Consider the following 19,763-nt stretch of genomic DNA (forward strand, 5'->3'; position numbering starts at 1 on the left):
ATTAGAAGTTGATCTTCCTAATTCAAATTAAGCTGTCTCCTGTTTTAGATCAAGATGTGAGGCCACAGCTTTCATAGACTCTAGTCCTCTGTGATCGCTATTCTTTGTTATTAACTTGGCTATATCTGAAATTAACTAAGATGCAAAAATTGAGCATACCTGTATGGAATTTTTGCTTAATTTGAAGTGAGAACATCGACTTCTCATATGGATCTTTAAGGTGGGAAGATAACACCTTTAATCTAGACCACTTGAACTGGGAAAACCCACCTCTAATCTAAACCACATCTTCTGCTGGACGCCCATATAAGGACATGGAAGAAAGAAGCTTTTGCTCTTTGCCTCCTTACTCTCGCCTTGCTAACAAGTCCATTCCTCACTGGCATTAGGACCCATTTCTTCAGGATTCTGGTGTATACTAAAGACCAGCTGAGACTACTGGATTCTCGGACTTTCTGTTTCTGACCAGCCATTATTGGATTAGCTAGGCAACAGTCTGTTCAGTCACTCAAATAAACCACCACTCAATATGTACAGACATTCATTCGGTAAGTTCTGTTACTGTAGAGAACCCTGGTGAATACACCCTCTGAAACTGAAAGCCCAGTTTAACAGTCTCTTCTATAAAAGTTACTTCGGTCATGGTGGTTTGCCACAATAACTAAGACAGCCTTATGGTTCCTGAGCTGGCTCGAATGTGCTGTAAAACTGAAGAGGTCTTTTACTTCTTGTGGTACTTTAATTAGGAATGGCCCCCGTAGACTCCTGTGTGTTGTGCCCAGATTACGACCCCCAGAGAGAGAGACCACCAGAGAGGCCCAGACTGTAATGAGCAAGGTTTATTTAGCGTAATACAAACATGTTTGGAGCTCCTCTTTACCTCATTGCAGCAGGGGTTAGAGATGAGTTCCAAATCAGCTGCAGATTGCTCCAGCTGTTTCCTTGGAATCTACATCCTAGACAGTGCCAAAGTGTCCAGCCCCAGACTGTTCCAACTCAGCCTACACTTCCATATGGTACAAATGAAACGGCCTGCCCTTCCCAGCCTTGACCAGCAACCCAGCTTCCTTGGGTCCCCTAACAATGATGCCCCAATGTCAACAGGAAGCAGCCAGAGAACGGTGCCCACTTATCAAACACCCAGCAACTGAATAATAAAACAAAAAGGTGGGCATGAATTGACTCTGGCAGGCCCAAGAATGGCAAACACGGCTCTGGCAGGCCTTTCCCTCTTCTTTGCTAAAAACCAGTACATTACATCCCTAAAACTGGCCATCAAGCTCTATTCTCTTCTTTGGCTACTTCCTCCTTCTGACCTAACTAGTACTGAAGTGTCGCAACCAAAAGTCCCCTTTTGGTCATCCTAATTAAGATGCCCAATCAAAACAAACCAACTCATCCTAACTCAGGGGTTTCCCCTTTTATGTTTATAAACTGCCATTTGTGATCTAATGTACAAGGGAAGTAGAAAAAGACAAGATCTCCTGAGTAAATTGGGAGCGTGGGGACCATGGGAGAGGGCTGAAGGAGAGGAAGGGAGGGGAACAGAGAAAAATAAATAGCTCAACAACAACAACAAAAAATACCTTAAAAAAAAATAAAGCTGTCATTTGCCTATGGATCACCTCTGTTTCTTCTCTTTCTTCCCAGGAGCAAATATCCCTTACCCCTATTCCTTGTTCTTTCCCCCTTCTCCCTCAAGTATATCTCTTGTCCTTGTCTCTTATTCCCTGCCCTTTGTCCCTCTGGGGTAAATAAATCTTTGGGCTGGGAACTTGGTCTTGGGTTGTCTTGTGCCAATGCAGGTCACTTCAGTGATCATATACCCTATTAAACTCTACATACTCGTGAAAACCACAATTAAAAATATCCTATTCCAATATGTCTTCTAATCTGCCTTCACTCAATCCAAGGGGAATATGTATTTATAAACTACATACTAGCAATGACTAGCAAAAGTCATTAGTCTGCCCAAGTGCAACACAAACATATTGTCTTGTTTATTTCTGGGAGAACTTATACTTACCATAGTCTACAGAGGCTGATAATAGAAGCAAAATGTTCCTTCCTTAAGAGCCCTTATTTAAGGAATTAACAGCTGGTTTTTTTTTTCTGTGCTTTAAAAAACTTGTATTATGCAAGAAATTGGGTTTAATATAGCAAACCATTTTGAGAATATCTAATGAAAATACATATAAAGAATGGCAAATCTATTTATACTAATTACTTTAGCCCTCATAACAATAGTCTCCTGATCTTTATGACTTTTGTCAGAGCAGAACTAGGCAGTATTGAACGTCTCCTCAATGAATGAAAATACATTGACTGTACAGGTGTGGACTACACAGGTGAAAATGTTTTTGGTGGTCTTTACTTTTCAAATTTGATTCTTTTGTGTTCCCTCTCTTTCCCGTAACCCAGATAGAGCCTAGTGCTTGCTAGGCCAGTGCTCTGCCCCTGAACTAAATCTTCGACACTTCAAATTTGTGTTTTAAATTGCTCGTGTGGTATTTAGAGTAAGTTCTAAATAAAATGCCACAAAGAGATAGAGAACAGGAAATCTTTCTATTCCCGTTCCCCACTCACTGAGGCCTCCTGAAACAAACGAGGTTATAAACTACTGACATCTCTTGTTATACCTACTCCAGTATTAAAGAACTTGTTGCTAGCATAGCCCTTATTAAAAATTCTTATTATTTCAAGACACAGTAGGACCAGTAGGGCATGTCAGGATTCTGCAATCTTTACATCAAACTACATTAAAAACAAACCGCAGTGGTTTAGGAGCTGTTAAAGCCGATGGCTCAGTAGGTCTAAATCTAAGTAGTTGGTTTTAAGATTTAGACTGGGGGAGAAAAATGTATGATAAGAGCCGAAGGAATGAGATTTTCGTTCCTCAGAATGTGATAAAGATTCTGAAAGCATTTGGAGGACTGGATCACGTGGTTTGGACTTTTGCTAGTCAAGCAGTGTGATGATGAGCGCGGCTGCCTGCCCGGCCTCAGGGGTTCCAGCCCAGACCTCAGGCAGCTCGCTTCAACCCGACCTGGATTCCAAAGCGAGGCGTCGCCCGGCGGTCCCCGCCCTCGTCGGCCTGCTAGCTGGAGGGCCGCGCGACACTTCGCGGCTCCTCGACCCGGGTTGGGTGCAGGGAAGAGGCGCGGACTGCTCTGACTCGCAGCCTCTGCTTGGGCCTCACGCACCGCACGTCCGTCCTCTGTCAAGCGGCTCGGAGCGGTCCCGGGTGGTTTCTCCACCGCACACAAGGCTTCCGAAAGCCGGCCCTCCCTCATCTTCCCTTCCTCGACGGGGGATGCTAGATCACGCGGCTCAGAAAGACACTCAACAACTGGGCAGAGCTCCCAGGCCAGCCGGAGCAGGCGGTGCGACTCGGCGAGGGGGGCGGGGCCCTGACGGGCAACACTACAGCCCAATAGCGTCTCTCTACCTCCCAGTGTGGCCCAATGAGGCGCGAGAGGCGGGACTTCCGCTCGCCCTGCTGTTGTCGGTTGTCGTCCCTGCTCGGACTCGCTTGGGTAGGGGCTCGGTGTGGATCCTCAGTCATGAAGTCCGGGTAGCGACTTCTCCCGGGTGCCCGTGAGCCTGGGTTCCGGGGCCGGACTTCAGGTAAGAGCCTGCGTGGCTCGGCCGCGGTGGGCGGGGGTTGTCCTCGGGCCTGGCCGGGAGAACACACCCCCTCCGGCCAGGGTGCGGTGGCCCGCGGTGGGGACTTGTAGGGCCCTTCGGTGTCAGTACACGCCCGTGCGGGACACCGGTTCTTAGCGCCCCGTCCTGCGGGCTTGTCGGTCTGAAGTTGTCGGGTCGTGGGTTTTGCTTCCCACGTTCCCTTCCAGAGGTGCCTGTGGCCTGGAAAGGTACTTGGAAGACTTCCCTTGACCCAGCACTTGACTCTTAAGTCTTCGGAGAAAATTCTCCCGGGCCAGTTTTGTCTTTGAAAAAAAAAAAAAGAAGAAGAAGAAGAAAAAAAATATGCGATCGCTCGCTTCCTTTCTTTCTCACCGCCTCCCTCCCCCGCCCCTTCCTTCCCTAAAAGCTCAGCTTTCAGGCTTAGACGTGACCTTGCTAGAGCTACACACCGCTCACCCCCTCTCCCCCGCCCAATTTTTGAAGTTTGAACTTCGGCAAGGACGCTTATGAATTGATCTGTCTCCCCCCCAGAGGGAAACAACTTTGGTAGCCTCTGCTGCGTGTTCTCTGCTGGCTTTTGGTAAATGGCTGTATTTTGTTCTAATCTGGCAGTAGTTAATTTCCGCAACTCCCGTTTTACCCTCACGTTCAGCACCGTGGGCAGCTGCTGTGGGTTGACGTCTGCCCCAAACCTGCCCTGGTGTTTTCGCCCAGTGATGCAGCAGTTACAGTGGAATCTGCATTCCTTCAGGCAGTGACTAGAAGACAGCTGCGCTTTCTGACCCAACACAGTAAAGTTGGTTGCGCCTTCAACGAGCCAGTAGAAACAGGCCATTTGCAGATTTCCAGAAGAGCGCTTGAGAGGTTTAATTTGTCATAGGGTCGTGGTTTGTTTATTTGAGACAGGATCTCCGTGTAGCCCAGACGGACCGCAAACTGGCTATGCTTCTGACTCAGCCTACCGAGTACTGGAATTACTGGGCCATCAAACCTTGTTTAAAGATAGTTTTTAATGGGTCAAAAAGATAACTCCGTTTTAGGGGAGCACAGCTGGACTTGAGTGCAGGGCCACAGGGTTTCATGGATTGATTTTTCTTTTAATTTATAGAAAGTTAGTTTCAATTTTTTTTAAATATGTGTCAAGAGGAAGTTGTAGAATGTATTATTGTAGATTTTGGGGAAAACAAATATTTCAAAAGACAGGTTGCAAATTGGGGAGTGAGACTAGACTTTACCCCTTGTGATTTGGGACATCAATAAATATGGAAAGGGCTAGGGAGATGTTTCAGTGAGTAGGAGAGCTTGCTGTGCAAGCCCAGTGACCCAGATTAGATTTTCTAGAACCCTTGTAGACGTGGAAGGGGAGAACAGACTCGGCCAAGCTGCCCTCCGCCCTCCACATGAACCCTGTCGTGTGTGCCTTCCCTCCCAAGTCAAACACACACAATAAGCAAAAGTTAAAAAGTGAAAAAAGTGGGAAAGTTGTGAAGATGAAATGAAGTGAAACCCGTCGTGTAATGTAGTTCAGCTTCATTGAATTGGTTGTGCAGAACCCACAGTTTTCTCTGTGTAAGGAATGACAGTTATCCTAGTAGTGGGTGTGTGCTTCGCTCTGCCTTACTTGAAATCAGCATGATGTCTTGATGGGCAGTGTAAATCATGTGTGCAAAAACCATGGTTAGGGAAGTTGATTATGGAAGGGTTCGGGGCTAATTTCTCATTTATCCTTACTATTTCTTTAAGGGTTTTGGTGGACCCACGTGACTAGCATGTAGCTTGCTTCCTTTGATGTTTCTACATCTGAGACGAACAGGTTTTATATCAGATTTCAGGCACTACTTCAGCAAAGAGAGGGTGGAGTAGGGGTTTGACTCTAAGGGCAGGCGTATAGTGGCGGGCAGACTCTTTATGCTTTGTAGTTTTATTACAAATAGGTTTTAGCTGGCTTGATAAAAATATTATGGTATACTTATGTTAACATTAACTAAAAAATTATGACTCTGGACATTTTAAAATTAGGAATTAATAATGTATAGCTGAAAGCAGATGAGTAAACCAAACAGTGATTTCCACTGTTTGAGTTGTTATTGCCTTGTGGTGCTGGTGTGGTGGTTTCCTGCAGCATGAGAAGAGGAAGGCACTTAATAAGCATTGTTAAGTTTCTCAAGGCAGGGTTTCTCTGTGTAGCTTTGGAGCCTCTCCTAGAGCTCACTGTAGACCAGGCTGGTTTGAACTCACAAAGATCCACCTGCCTCTGCCTCCTGAGTGCTGGCATTAAAGGTGTGTGTCACCACCGGCCAGCCAGAATTAAGCTTTTATAAAGATTTTGCACTGCACAAAGGTTGATTTGAGAAGAATGAAAGTATATCATTGTCAAAATTTATATGTCCAAGTATACAAATAACAAAGCATAATAGTTAATATTAGGTATGGGTTCAATAGATTTCTTACTCTATATTCTCACATACAGCTCTCAAATTCATTAGTGTGGTAGATAATACAATTATGACAAAATTTTTTTTTTTTAATATTTATTATGTATACAATATTCTGTCTGTGTGTATGCCTGTAGGCCTGAAGAGGGCATCAGTCCTCATTAGAGATGGTTGTGAGCCACCATGTGGTTGCTGGGAATTGAACTCAGGACCTTTGGAAGAGCAGGCCATGCTCTTAACCGCCGAGCTGTCTCTTCAGCCCGACAAAATTGTTTTTTGTATGTATGCACACATATACTCACAGTGCACATGCGGAGGCTGAGGACAACTTGTGGGAGATGCTCTTTTTCTATGACTTAGGACCCAGAGGTCAAATTCATGTCTTCATGTTTGGCACCAAGTGTCTTTATCCTCTGAGTCATCTCGCTGGCCCAAATACACCTTTAACCATTAAAAAATTATTATTTAAGGTGGTGGTGGGGATTTCACTATGTAGACTTGGCTGGCCTAAAACTTGCTGTGTAGACTGGATTGGCCTCAAACTCACAGAAGTCTTCCTACCTCTGCCTCCTTAGTGCAGGGATTAAAGGCATGTGCCATGTTGTCTGGCTAAATTATTTCAACTTATATATATATATTTTCTTTTTGTGTATGTGTGTCTGTGTGAGTGAATGACACATGTTTTGTGGGTGACTGGAGGCCTGCAGGTGTTGGGTACCCTGAGACTTGAGTTAAGGTGGCTGTGAGCCACCTCATGTAAGTGCTGAGAACCAAACTCAGATCTTCTGGAGGAGCAGGAATCACTGCTGAGCCGTCTCCTCTGTGCCCAGTTATGTATACCATTCTTACAGACGAGACTATGTACCGTTCTTACAGACGAGACTATGTACTGTTCTTACAGACGAGACTATGTACCGTTCTTACAGATGAGACTATGTTCCGTTCTTATAGACGAATATGTACCATTCTTACAGACGAGAATACGTACTGTTCTTACAGACGAATATGTACCGCTCTTACAGACGAGAAGCTAAGGCACCAGTACGAGTTCATGCCTGTGGGAGAATAGATCGAATTAACACTCACTATATAAAGCCAGTCTCTGTGTGGCATTCCTTAAAAAACGCACAGCGTGAGTTTAAGAAGGTGGCTCAGTGGGTAAAGAGCATGTGCTACATAAGCATGAAGACTTTAGGGTAGATCCTAGCACCCATGCGAAGAATCTGAGAGTGGCCCACACCTGTAACTTCAGCCTTGGGAGATGGTGGGAGACAGGAAGATGACTGGGGCTGGCTGGCCATCAGGCTAGCAAAAAACCAGAGTAAAAGACCCTTTCTCAAGGAAATAAGGTGTAGAACTGTAGACTGATAAAGGATACCCAAATTCTCTTTCTGACCTCTTAAGTGTATGCACATGTGTACACATGTATATACTACACACATCATAATGCCCCGTAGACTACTCTTGGGTATTTGAGTTTCTCCTTGCTGGTGACTTTGGGTAGTTTGCTTAACTCTTTACTCATAATGCCTGGGCACTGGGACAGTTTGTAAATCCTTAGAGAGAATGACGAGCCTCAGGCTTGTTCTTAAGTCGAGGATGTGGTTGTTTGCTTAATTGACAGTAAATGGAGGAGCAGGGGAGACAACAGACCCCAGGAGGATGTCATTAAGGCAGAGGTTTAGAGAAAGAGAACATTTGCTAACGTCCTATATTCAAGGAACAGCCTAATGGAGAGAAATGGTAGAGTGTGGAGACCTTCAAATGCCAGATTAAGGATTTTGCATTTGACTTTTTGTTTATTTTATTTTATTGATATTTATTGAGCTCTGCATTTTTCTCTGCTCCCCTCTCTGCCCCTCCCCTCCCCCCTTCAATCCTCCCCCAAGGTCCCCATGCTCCCAATTTACTCAGGAGATCTTGTCTTTTTCTACTTCCTACTTCCCATGTAGATTAGATCTATGTAAGTTTCTCTTAGTGTCCGCATTGTTGTCTAAATTCTCTGGGATTGTGGTTTGTAGGCTGGCTTTCTTTGCTTTATGTTTAAAAACCACCTGTGAGTGAGTACATGTGATAATTGTCTTTCTGTGTCTGGGTTACCTCACTCAAAATAATGTTTTCGAGCTCCATCCATTTTCCTGCAAAATTCAAGCTGTCATTTTTTCTGCTGTATAGTACTCCATTGTGTAAATGTACCACATTTTTCTTATCTATTCTTCATTCAAGGGGCATTTAGATTGTTTTTAGGTTCTAGCTATGACAAACAAAGCTGCTATGAACATAGTTGAGCATATGTCCTTGTGGCACGATTGAGCATCCTTTGGATATATACCCAAAAGTGGTATTACTGGGTCTTGAGGAAGGTTGTTTCCTAATTTTCTGAGAAATCGCCACACTGACATCCAAAGGGGTTGTACCAACTTGAATTCCCACCAGCAATGGAGGAGTGTTCCCTTTTCCCCACAACCTCTCCAGCATAAGTTGTCATCAGTGTTTTTGATCTTGGCAATTCTTACAGGTGTAAGATGGAATCTCAGAGTTGTTTTGGTTTTCATTTCTCTGATGACTAAGGATGTTGAACATTTCCTTAAGTGTCTTTCAGCCATTTTAGATTCCTCTGTTGAGAGTTCTCTGTTTAGGTCTGTACTCCATTTTTTATTGTATTATGTGTTCTTTTGGTGTCCAATTTCTTGAGTTCTTTGTATATTTTGGAGATCAGCCCTTTGTCTGATGTGGGGTTGATGAAGATCTTTTTCAATTCTGTAAGCTGTCATTTTGTCATGTTGACTGTGTCCTTTGCTTTACAGAAGCTTTTCAGTTTCAGGAGGTCCCATTTATTAATTGTTTCTCTCAGTGTCTGTGCTGCTGGGTTTCTATTTAGGAAGTGGATCCCTGTGACAATGCGTTCAAGTGTACTTCCCACTTTCTCTTTTTATAAGGTTCAGTGTGGCTGGCTTTATGTTGAGGTCTTTGATCCAGTTGGACTTCAGCATTTGCCTTTTAGTTGTGACCAATTCCTCTTTTAATTTGGGAACAGAGGTCCAGTGGAGAAGTGGGAGCCTGAGGTGGGAGTTCCGTAGAGTTGAGACAAAGTGTGGAGGTTATAATGAAGGATAGGTTTGACATGTTTAGAATAACATCGGGAATGGACATGGCTTTGGGCGGATCTGGGGGAGTATTGATGCTGGTAGTGTAAATAAAGGATCTTACGATGAACACGTTTAGTGGGCGGGTTCTACAGAGAGACTTGGAATGATGGAGAAGATGCTGAGCAGTGCAAAGGTAAAACGGATACTGGAAACTGTTCCATGAACAGAGGAGTGAGGCTCACACCGTGAGGAAGTGGCCCAAACTGCTGTTCCTACTTGGGGCGCTGGCAATACCTCAGGACTGAGAGTTCCCCACTTAGTAGGAATGTGCTGTCCGTTTTCCTGTAGCATGTCTCATTAGTGTTCTGGGGCAGCAGGAAAAGTGTAAACACACAAGGCTCCCATTTCTCAGAACAGTAAACTGGAGACCAGAGATTCTCACGCTAAGAATGTCGGAAGATGTTTTGAGTTTTGTATTTTGCAAGGCTCAGCAACATTTCCGTGTTAGATATAATTATTTCTTTGTCGATTAACTTGAATTGCTTATAGCAAAACCCTTATTCAGAGATGGGGTGAGACTTTGCGGGACAACAAAGTGGGTACACAACTACAGAGTGTACGGTTTCTTCCCAAGTTCACACTGGAAGAACTGCAAAAGGAGAAAGGCAGAGTAAAGATCTGTGAGTAAATCCCTTTGCCTTCCATCTTCTGGCTTCTGTTTTCCCTTCTGTGAAATGACGATGGTAACATCTCTGAGTCGGAGTTGTTTGGAAACTTAGTCAATATGTGGAAAGTGGTAGAGAGTAATTGGGATGTTTGTGTTGTAATGGGAGCTGTGGTAAGAAAGAAGGAACAGCGTCTCAGAGCCCTCTTTACATCGAAAGGGCTCAGGACTAAGTAATAGAAGGGCCTGTAGGGTTTTTTATTTTTCCCCTTAGCAAGCAGATTTTCTAGGCTCACATGCAATTTCTTGATTTTAAATTATGCTGTGAACTTTCTCCCTGAATTATTTTTAGTTCTCTGATGTCATGTTAGGCCTGAGTAAGTAGCCAGTCAAACAAAAGTGTGTTTGCTGGTGAGCATGGAGAGAGAGCAGGCCTGCACATATGTCATCTCAGTAGAAACAGTACTCGAACCCCGCTGCTTGCATGGCTTTCTTCTTTTACCCAGCATCCTTTCACCCAACAAGTATTCATTTATTCAGTCCATTCTTTGTCATGTGCTAGGCTCTCAGTCAGCATCACTTAACTGAAGGGACAGGAGCCCTGTCCTTCTGAAGCTGGCCTTTTTGTGGGAGAAATGGGTACCTCTTTTATTATGGTAATTATATTTTTTTTTCTACTGTATGTTTAAGCCATGCTACTTAAGCAGATAAGAATAACGATACCAGATCCTGGTGGGTTGTGAGGAGCACTCTGAAGGAAGGGATGGATCATGTCTTTCTTATGTTTCTTCCCCCTCTTTCTGCGTCCCCCTTCCCACTACAATGTCTTACCTTTTGAACAGTGCCAAGGGTTATACATATGTTGAATGGTAAATTGTTGTGTCTTCAACTTTGCTTTTGTTATCTCCTTTGAGACAAACGGTTTAAAGTCAGAAAGCTCTTAATGCATGCAGATATAAGTGCACATTAAATGTTCATGATAGACAGGAAGAGGCTGTGCCCAGGCAGGGAGCAGGCTTTGAAGGAAATTTGTAGTGCAGTAAGTATTAAGGACTGTGCACTCGCTAGATGAACAAGAGAGACCTGCTGTGAATTGTATTTCTGCTGATCTAGGAGACTAATAGAAATAAGGTTGTTGGAGACAAAAGCTTCAACATTAAGGGAACCTGGGTATTATTGTTCACTAACAATAACGATTTTTTTTACCTTCCAATTAATTTTCTCATTGGTAAGGTAATTGGAATTTTTCAGCTTAAAAAATCAGCTTTTGAGATGTCTTGCAAAAATGTCGCATTAATATTTTGCTTTACTAACATAGATAAAATAGAGCTGATTATAAAGTTCCTTTGCATACAAATGAAGCTAAATAACTGCTTTTGGTTAATGACATAGGTTTAAGAGTGGATTTTTACCAAATCCACGTTATGTTTTGGTGCTATTTGCTAGTGACTGCTGTGTACACTTTAAAACAGGGTACAATGTAGTTCCTATACAGTTGTCAGAGGAGAAGAAGCTGAGTGCTTCCCATTGAGCTTCAGTGCTAGGCCATAGTGAGTGGTTCCTCACCTGTTCGTGTTTCCCTTTGTACACTGGTCCCTTGTGTTATTTCCTGGCATGAGATGCGAGACATACAGAATCAGAGAATATCAGTTCCTAATCTGAAGACGTTTAAAGAAAAAGGATCCCTAGCATGAGGGGGTAACACAAGAATGATGATCAGTTGGTTTGGTTACCTTGTGGTGGTACCGACAAAGCAGAATGAGAGGCTGCTGGACAGTGTTTTCAGTGAGAAGAAGGGAGTATGGAGGATGGCAAGGGACTGAGTTCAGAGAGAGCGAGTGTAAGTAGATCTCCCGGGCATTGTCTCAAGCTGTCTTTGACATCCGTGTGATCTGCCAAGGAATTTTACACAGGTCGTAGCATGATCAGTCATTTCCTTTTTTCCCACCATATATTAATTATGACATTTTCATTCATGCTTATTAAATGTTTTGGGCATATTCATTTACTTTTATTCTCTCTTGTGCGCCTCCTCCTCCTACTTGTTGAGACATTTTTGTGTCAAGAGGGTGAGGCTGGAAGAAGACAGTTATGTTATTTCAATCGTGATCATAAATGTTGATGAGTCATCAACATCAAACAAACAAATCATTGTTTGAAGGACAAAGTCTAAGAAACATTGTTAGTATCATTTTTTTTAGGGTACTGATAATCATGAGATATGTACATTAAGACATGTAAATATTCCTAGCCACATTTATATAATTGAATGAGCAATAGATTTTGGGATAATTCTGTTCACTGATGTATGAGAACTTCTGGTTGGGTAAAAGAATTTGAGAATAATTTCTAAGGAAGTTAGAAATGTGTTAATGTTTTATTGCTTAAGTGTTGTCTAGTTCAAGTTTAGTTTTTAATGATTGAACTATTAAACTTTGCAGAGGGAGTGGATCTCAACAGAGGGAAAGAGCTCTAATGAGCTGATGAGAAGTGAGTGTTGCTGCTCGGAGCCCTGGGAGAAAAAGCAGTCATTGATCTTTAACTCTTACAGAAAGCACCTGTCAATGTTGAATTTATCCGGTTACTTGTCTTACAATTTCCGTTTTTGACCTCTCGAAAGAAAGTACTATATGCTCATGAATTATAAATACTAATTGATTTTTTTTGGCAGGGTAAGAATTGATATTAACCTAACAAATTAACTGTTTAGGGATTGAGAAGGTGATGTGGTGGATAAGAGCTCTTGTCCTGCCACGTGAGGACCTGAGTTCGAACTTGTAGCGTCCGCATGAAAAGCTGGGCAAGGCTGTGAATAAGGAGCTGATGCTGAGAGCTGGCTGGCTGGCCATTCTAGTGAGAGGCCCTGTCTGTGGCAGGAAGTCATAGAGTGATAGCGGAACACATATCCTCTGCCGGCCCCACATTTGTGTGCGCATGGTGCATACCAGCACACTCACGTGCATGCACCACACACTCACAATGCCCCCTTACACCAAAAAGATCTAATTGTTTAAAAAGTAGCAATTCAGTGGCATTTTGTATATTTCAGTGTTGTTTAGTTTTGAAATGTTTTTTTACCACTCCAAAATAAAAATCCTGTACCATTAGCAGCTACTTTTCTTTATTTCCTAATACCCTTAGCCATAGCAACCAGTAATTATTTTTCTTTTTATGTATTTATTTACTCTGGTATTTTATAGGGAATCAAATGTTATATGATTGTGACTTAGTAGCATTCACTTACTGACATACAGTAACATGTACTAGCACATTTAAACTACTGTGTAATATTCCTCTACAGACACAATTTATTCAGTCATTGATGGATATTTGAATTGTTTTAACCCTTTGCCTGTTTGTGTTTTTGTTAGCATTAATCAATGAGGTTGTGTTTGGGTACCAGTTTTTATTTCTTTGTACCAAGACTGGAATTGCTTATGGTAAGCCTGTGTCTAGTTTTTTAGGGAACCTGCATAACTGTTTTCCATAGTGTCTAGAATAGCCGATCTTTACGTTGGCAGAGGGTAAGGGTACGGATTTCTCTGTGTCTTTGTAACAGTTCCTCTTTCTTTTTCTATTTTTCGGTTTGGTGTATGTCTGTCTGGTTTATGCCCGTGCATGTGTGTGCATATGTTCGAGAGTGAGTGTGTGTGATGCTGGGTGTCTTCCTTGGTCTCTTTCTACATTAAATTTTGAGACAGTCTAATCTGTAGCTCGCTGGTTCAGCAAGCCACATTGGTCCTCCTGTTCCTGTCTCCTCAGCACTGGGTGACAGCTGTGCACACCATGACCAACTTTCCGAGTGCTCGGTATCCGATCCGAGCTCGATCTTTATATTGTGTGGCAGCAAGGACTTTACTGATTCTTCTCCAGGTTCCTGTTTTCTGTCTTAAAAATTATTATTGTTACTCTTGTGACTGGTACCTACTTGTGGTTTTTGTTTGTTTGTTTGTTTGAGGCATGGTCTTACTGTACCTGGAGCTCGCTATGTAGATGAGGTTAGTCTCAAACTTTCAGAGCTCTGTCAGCTTCCCAAGTGCTGGAATTAAAGGTCTGTGCCACTATCTACGCCCAGCCCTACTCATGATTTGATTTGTGTCACCCTGTCACCAGTGACCTTGAACATCTTTTCAGGCACTCATTTGCCATTTGCACGTTTTCTTGAAGACTTGTTTATTTAAGTTCTTTGTCTCTTAAAAATTATCTTTTTGATACTGAATTTTTAAAAAGTGGTTTATATGGCCAGGCAATGGTGGCAAACATGTTTAACTCCAGCACTCAGGAGGCAGAGGTAGGCAGATCTCTGAGTTTGAGGCCAGCCTGGTCTGCAGAGTGAATTCCAGGATAGCTAGAGCTACGCAGACAACAAAAACAACAACAACAAAAATGTGGTTTGTATATGTTGAAATTTATTTTGTTTCTATTGTGTATCTGTGTGTATATGTGTGGGTCCCCTTCGAGGATAGAAGAGGGTGTTGGTGAGCTGTCTAAGGAGGATGCTGGGAACCTGGAACTGAATCCTGGTCCTCCGAGAGAGCAGTAAGCAGTCTTAACAGCGGAGCCCTCTCTCCAGCTCCTTTCTGTACTCTAGGTATTAGATCCTTATCAGATATACAGATGTACAGATTTTCTTTCCTTTTGTGTGTGGTTTCTATCTTAATAATGTTCTTTGAAAAAAAAATGTTCTTTGATACATAAAAGTTTTCAATTTTGAGGAGCCCAATTTATATCTTTTTTACTCATGCTTTTGATGTCATTTCTAAGAATTCAATGCTAATATGGAAACTTACCCTTTTCTTTCTTTCTTTCTTTCTTTCTTTCTTTCTTTCTTTCTTTCTTTTTTTCTTTTTTTTGAGACAGGGCCTTAGTATGTAGTACTAGCTGGCCTGGAACTTTCTGTTTCTGTGTAGACCAGGTCGGCCTTGAACTCATAGAGCTCACCTGCCTCTGCTTCCCAGCTTCTTAGACTATAGGTGTCCCACTTTTCCTGACTTTTTTTTTTCCTTTTGAAATAGTATTTCAGTATCTGGGGTAAGCTATATGAATTTTTATGTTTCCTTCATCTTCCTGATTGCTGGAATTTACAGGTGTGTACTGTCAGATCTGGTCCTGTATTTTCTTTAAGGTCTTTTCTCATTGAGAGCTCTTATTTTTTTCAGGTCATTGATCCACTTTTCTGATATTGTTTTGGTATGGTGTGAGTTTAGGTTACAGCTTCATTGTCATGTATGTTTGGTGTTTGCCTTCAAGGATGTTAAACATGCTGGAGTTTGCAGGTTTTCTTTAAAATCTGAGCTTTTATGACTCCCTACTTATTGCATTCTGCAGTGCTGTAAAACCTACAACCCATGGACGATTCCATTGTCTTCCGGGTTAAGCAGCAACTTGGCATGTTTGTACAGATGGTTGCAGTTACCACTGATTGCTTGGGTACTAACCCTGGGAAGCACTTCCCTAGCTGGCCTTGTGCAAGCAGGCATCTTTGAGATCTCTTCTTCAAACAGAGGCTTTCAAATGAGTTCTCCTTTTACATGGTGATCGTGTGATGTGTGGCAGTATGCAAAACCCGAGATCTTCCTGTCACCTTCCTGTTCTCTTCAGTCTGTGGCTTCTTTGTGCTTGGGATGCCACCACCCTGACCTCACCTTCAGAAGTGCTTCTTTTCTGGCCAAACTGCAGCTTTCCAATCTGTTTTACTTCTTGTTCCTAGTTTTCACTATCAACTTAGTAAGCAAAGCGTCATATTTCACATAAATGCTGTGCTGTATTGAAATTGCCTCTGCCAGGCCAGTTAATTTGTCTCTTTTAAATTAAGCCACAAGCACACGCTCACCCAAGGCATGGACAGAGTGTAATGAGTTCTTTGTCAGAATATCACACACATCCGTTTTCCAACCGAGCTGGTGTTCCTACCTGAAACCTCACGAGCAGTTTTCGCTGTGCACCTTTGTGTTGGCATCTGAGCAGCGAAAAGAAGCCATGTGCTGGTGTTTGGTAGCTTTTGTATCCTTCAGTTGGGACACCAGTGAGTGAAAGCAGCAGGCAGGTGGGTGTAGTGGCAGGTGACATCGTCTAGTATTTCGGCTCTTGTGCAGGCCTTGGGTGCAGGTCTCTACAAGGCCCTTAGGTCTTTGGAGGCCTAGGAAGAGGATTTTTAACCAGTTCTCACAAATACTCCATATTCCATCTGTGTTCTGCAGCAATTCCTTGTTGCTGTCCGTACACCAGAATTTTCTTGCCTGTACCACAAACTCTGGCTGTGTCCTGCTTTTTTTTTTTTTTTTTTTTTTTCTGCATTGGATCAGCTCTATCTGGACAGCCTACTGAAATTATCTGTGCCTAGTTTTCTTTCACCATACTCAGTTGAGGACTGGATCCCAGCTGTGGAAAAAGGATCCCTTTTCTATGTTTATTTTTTTGGGAACCTCAGCTTTTTTTTTTTCTATCTATCTATCTATCTATCTATCTATCTATCTATCTATCTATCTATTTTTAATTTATTATTAAAAGAAAACAAACTATCTTTTTTCATTATACATACCAATCCAAGTTCCTCCTATCTTCCCTCCTCCTATTCCCTCCACTTATCCCCCCCTCCCCCCCACTAATCAGAGAGGGTAAGAAACATTGCTTTGGGGAAGGTCCAAGGCCCTCCCTACTATATCTAGGCTGAGCAAGGTATCCATCCAAAGAGTACAGGTTCCAAAAAATTCATTACAAGCAGTATGGATAAATCCTGTTGCCACTTCCAGTAGCCCCTCAGTCTGCCCCAGTCATGCAACTGTCAACCACATTCTGAGGGACTAGTTTGGTTCTACGCTTGTTCCTTCCCAGTCCAGCTGGAGTTTGTGAACTCCCATTAGCTCAGATAGACTGTTTTGGTGGGTGTATCCATCATGGTCTTGACCTCTTTGCTCATATTCTCACTCCTCCCACTGAACTTTGGGAGCTCAGTCCAGTGCTCTGATGAGGGTCTCTGCCTCTGTTTCCATCAGTTGTTGGATAAGGTTCTATAGTGATATTTAAGATATTCATCAGTTTGATTACAGGGCAAGTTAAGATCGGGCCTCTTCTCCCCTATTGCTTAGGGTCTTAGCTGGGGTCATCCTTGTGGATTCCTGGGAATTTTTCTAGAACAAGGTTTCTTGCTGACCCCATAGTGGCTCCCTCAATCAAGATATCTCTTTCCTTGCTCTCATCTCTGTCCTTCCTCCATCTCGACTATTTAATCTCATATCATAGTTTATCTATCTGTCTGTCTGTCTGTCTGTCTGTCTGTCTGTCTGTCTGTCTATATTTTGAGGCAGGGTTTCACAGGAAGCTCTGACTGGCCTGGAACTTGTTATTTAGATCAGAATGGCTTTGAACTCACAGAGATCTTCCTGCCTTTTCCTCTTGAGTGCTGGGATTAATTTCTGGCCATCTTTTTCACAATATTAAAAACAGAGTTTTGACTAGTTGATTGGAAAAACTTGCAGATATTGAGTATAAACTCTGGTAAACACTGATATTTCCATAGCTATGAAACAACTATAATAATGAAGTTGACAAACATGTCCATTATTCTCAGCAGTTTCTCAAGCCCTATAGGCTTTCTACTCTCCTGCCTCTCTAATATATATCTTTATACTTATATCATACCATAGTTTAGCATATTGTATGGCCCTTGTTTCCTGATATAGCTCCCTGCAGCTACAAAATTGGTATTCGTACCTGGAATAGTTCCAGGATGCTTAAAAAATTGAGGTTTGTTTGTTTGTTTTTGTTATTCAGTTTGGTTTACCTTTGGGTCCAAGGATAGTGCTGAGCCATTTGCCAGTTGGGACTGAATGCTAGCAATCACAGCATGGGCTGTAGCTGATTGAGATGTATTGTCTACTGATGCACATGCCTGCTGCTTTTTCACTTTACGGCAATCATACTCATTGTTAAAGCTGCTGCATGGGATAGAATATTTTGGGAGCAGAGCCAGGGTAGCGGCTCAGCCCTTGTGCAGTTGCAGAGGGCCTAAGTTTAGTTCCTAGTACCCATAACTCACTCGTACAGAGCGTATTGCTGTCAGTGTATTAGCTACTTTTCTATTGCTGTGATCAGACACCATGGTCAGAAGCATCTTATGGAAGAAAGGGTTTATTTAGACTTAGGGGTCCAGAGGGATAAGAATATGTATAGCTGCAAGTGGCAGGCAGCAGGAACAGGAAGCTGAGAGCGCAGATCTTCAACTGCAAAATAAAGCAGATAGAAGTGGCAAGAGCCGTTTAATCCCAAAGCCAAAGCCTGCCTCCAGTCACTAGCAAGGCTGCACCGCCTAAACCTCCCCAAATAGTGCCACCAACTGGGTTAAAATGCCCACATCTCATTCAGCCCTCTCATAGTCTGTAACTCTAGTTCCAGGACATCTCATAGCCACTTCGGGCCTTGGTGGGAAGCAACAGTATGTGTATATATGCGAGCACTTACATATACACATAAAAATAAGTAATCTTAAAAAAGGGAATATTTTATGTGCAATTGAGTGCTTATATTGAAAAAAAAACATTTAATTTTCTTCCCAAGATCTGCCCTTTTTTATTTTTATTTTTTTAAAATATTTATTTGTTTATTATATTATGTATACAACATTCCTTCCATGTGTGCCCGCAAGCCAGAAGGGGGCGCCAGGTCTCATTATAGAGGGCTGTGAGCCATCATGTGGTTACTGGGAATTGAACTCAGGACCTCTGGAAGAGCAGTCAGTGCTCTTAACCACTGAGCCATCTCTCCAGACCCCCTTTTCATTTATTTTTAAAAGTATTAAAAATATTTTTATTTATTCATTGACGTTTCATGCATGATCATATTCACCCCAAGCCTTCCTCTTATTCCCCATAGAACTCCCCCAACAGGTCCTTCTTCTCCCTCATGTCCTTTCTGTTTGTAAACTCACTGACGATTCGTGCTGCCTGCTGGTGCATGGGTACAGGACCTCCATGGAGTACGCACAGCCTACCAGCAGCCACATACCTGAACTATCATCATCATTTTGATGTTTTTTGAGACAGCATCTGTGATGTAGCCCTGCTTATCCTATAACTTCCTATGAAGGCCAGAGTGGCCTGAAACTCAGAGGACAACTTGCCTCTGTCTCTTAAATGCTGGGATTAAAGCAGGTACCACCATAAATTAACAGACTCTAGAAAGTTTTTCTCTGAAGCACATAGATAAGTGTGAAGAACAAACTGAAAATGATATAAAGACCCATCACCCAGAGTTAACATTCTAATCTATTAGATTATCTTATTGTTTCATAATAGTTAAAGAATTATTTATTTTGTATGTATGTGTGTGTGTGACACAGTATAAAGATGCATACCACATATGTGCAGGTACCTTCAGAGGCCAGAAGAGGGAAATCGGAAGAGGTTTGTGAGCCACCTGACATGGATGCTGGCATCCAAACCTGGGTCCTCTGCAAGATCAACAACTGCTTTTAACTGCTGAGCCATCTTTCCAGCCTCCATAATATTCAATGTATGTATAGTTATGTGTATTTCTAATATATGCATAAGACGTTTTTCACTTAGGAATTTGAGACAGCATCTCACTGTGCTGCCTATGTTAGTCTTGAATTCCATTGAGTAGCTGGGACTACTGTTGAAACCACCACACCCTGGTTTTAATGGAAACAGGATTTTTATTAATTTTTGGTGGTACTGGGGAGTCAGTGCCTCTTTGAGGCCCATGGTAGGCAGCTGCTCTGCTATTGAGCCTTAAGACAAGTTTAATGTTAAAGTCTTAGAACTTTTTAAAGAGAGGTAAAACAGTAGTCACATTTAGAGGTTTTGTTGAAGATAGTATAAAGAGAAATGTTGTGTAATTTGTTTTACAAATGCTAAACATCCAGTTTTTGTCAAGCACTGTTGTCAAGCACTGTTTGCACATCTGTAA

At 42.4% G+C, this 19,763-nt stretch overlaps 1 protein-coding gene across 2 annotated transcripts in view; it reads left to right on the top strand.

Moving 5' to 3' along the window:
* The first annotated feature begins 3,473 nt into the window (after window positions 1–3,473).
* Rnf13 (ring finger protein 13) overlaps window positions 3,474–19,763 on the top strand; it is a 76,684-nt gene continuing 60,394 nt past the window's right edge. The window contains exons 1-2 of one of the 2 annotated variants that reach the window (XM_050120223.1): window positions 3,493–3,627; window positions 19,202–19,346. The gene's annotated coding sequence lies outside the window, so the exon portion shown is untranslated. Of the gene's footprint in view, window positions 3,628–19,201; window positions 19,347–19,763 lie in introns of both variants that reach the window. The other variant, XM_050120222.1, reaches the window with a different exon arrangement.

Source organism: Alexandromys fortis, unplaced genomic scaffold (assembly GCF_014885135.2).
Source record: "Alexandromys fortis isolate MF-2015 unplaced genomic scaffold, M_Fortis_MF-2015_v1.1 scaffold_172, whole genome shotgun sequence".
In the NCBI taxonomy this organism is placed as follows: Eukaryota; Metazoa; Chordata; class Mammalia; order Rodentia; family Cricetidae; genus Alexandromys; species Alexandromys fortis.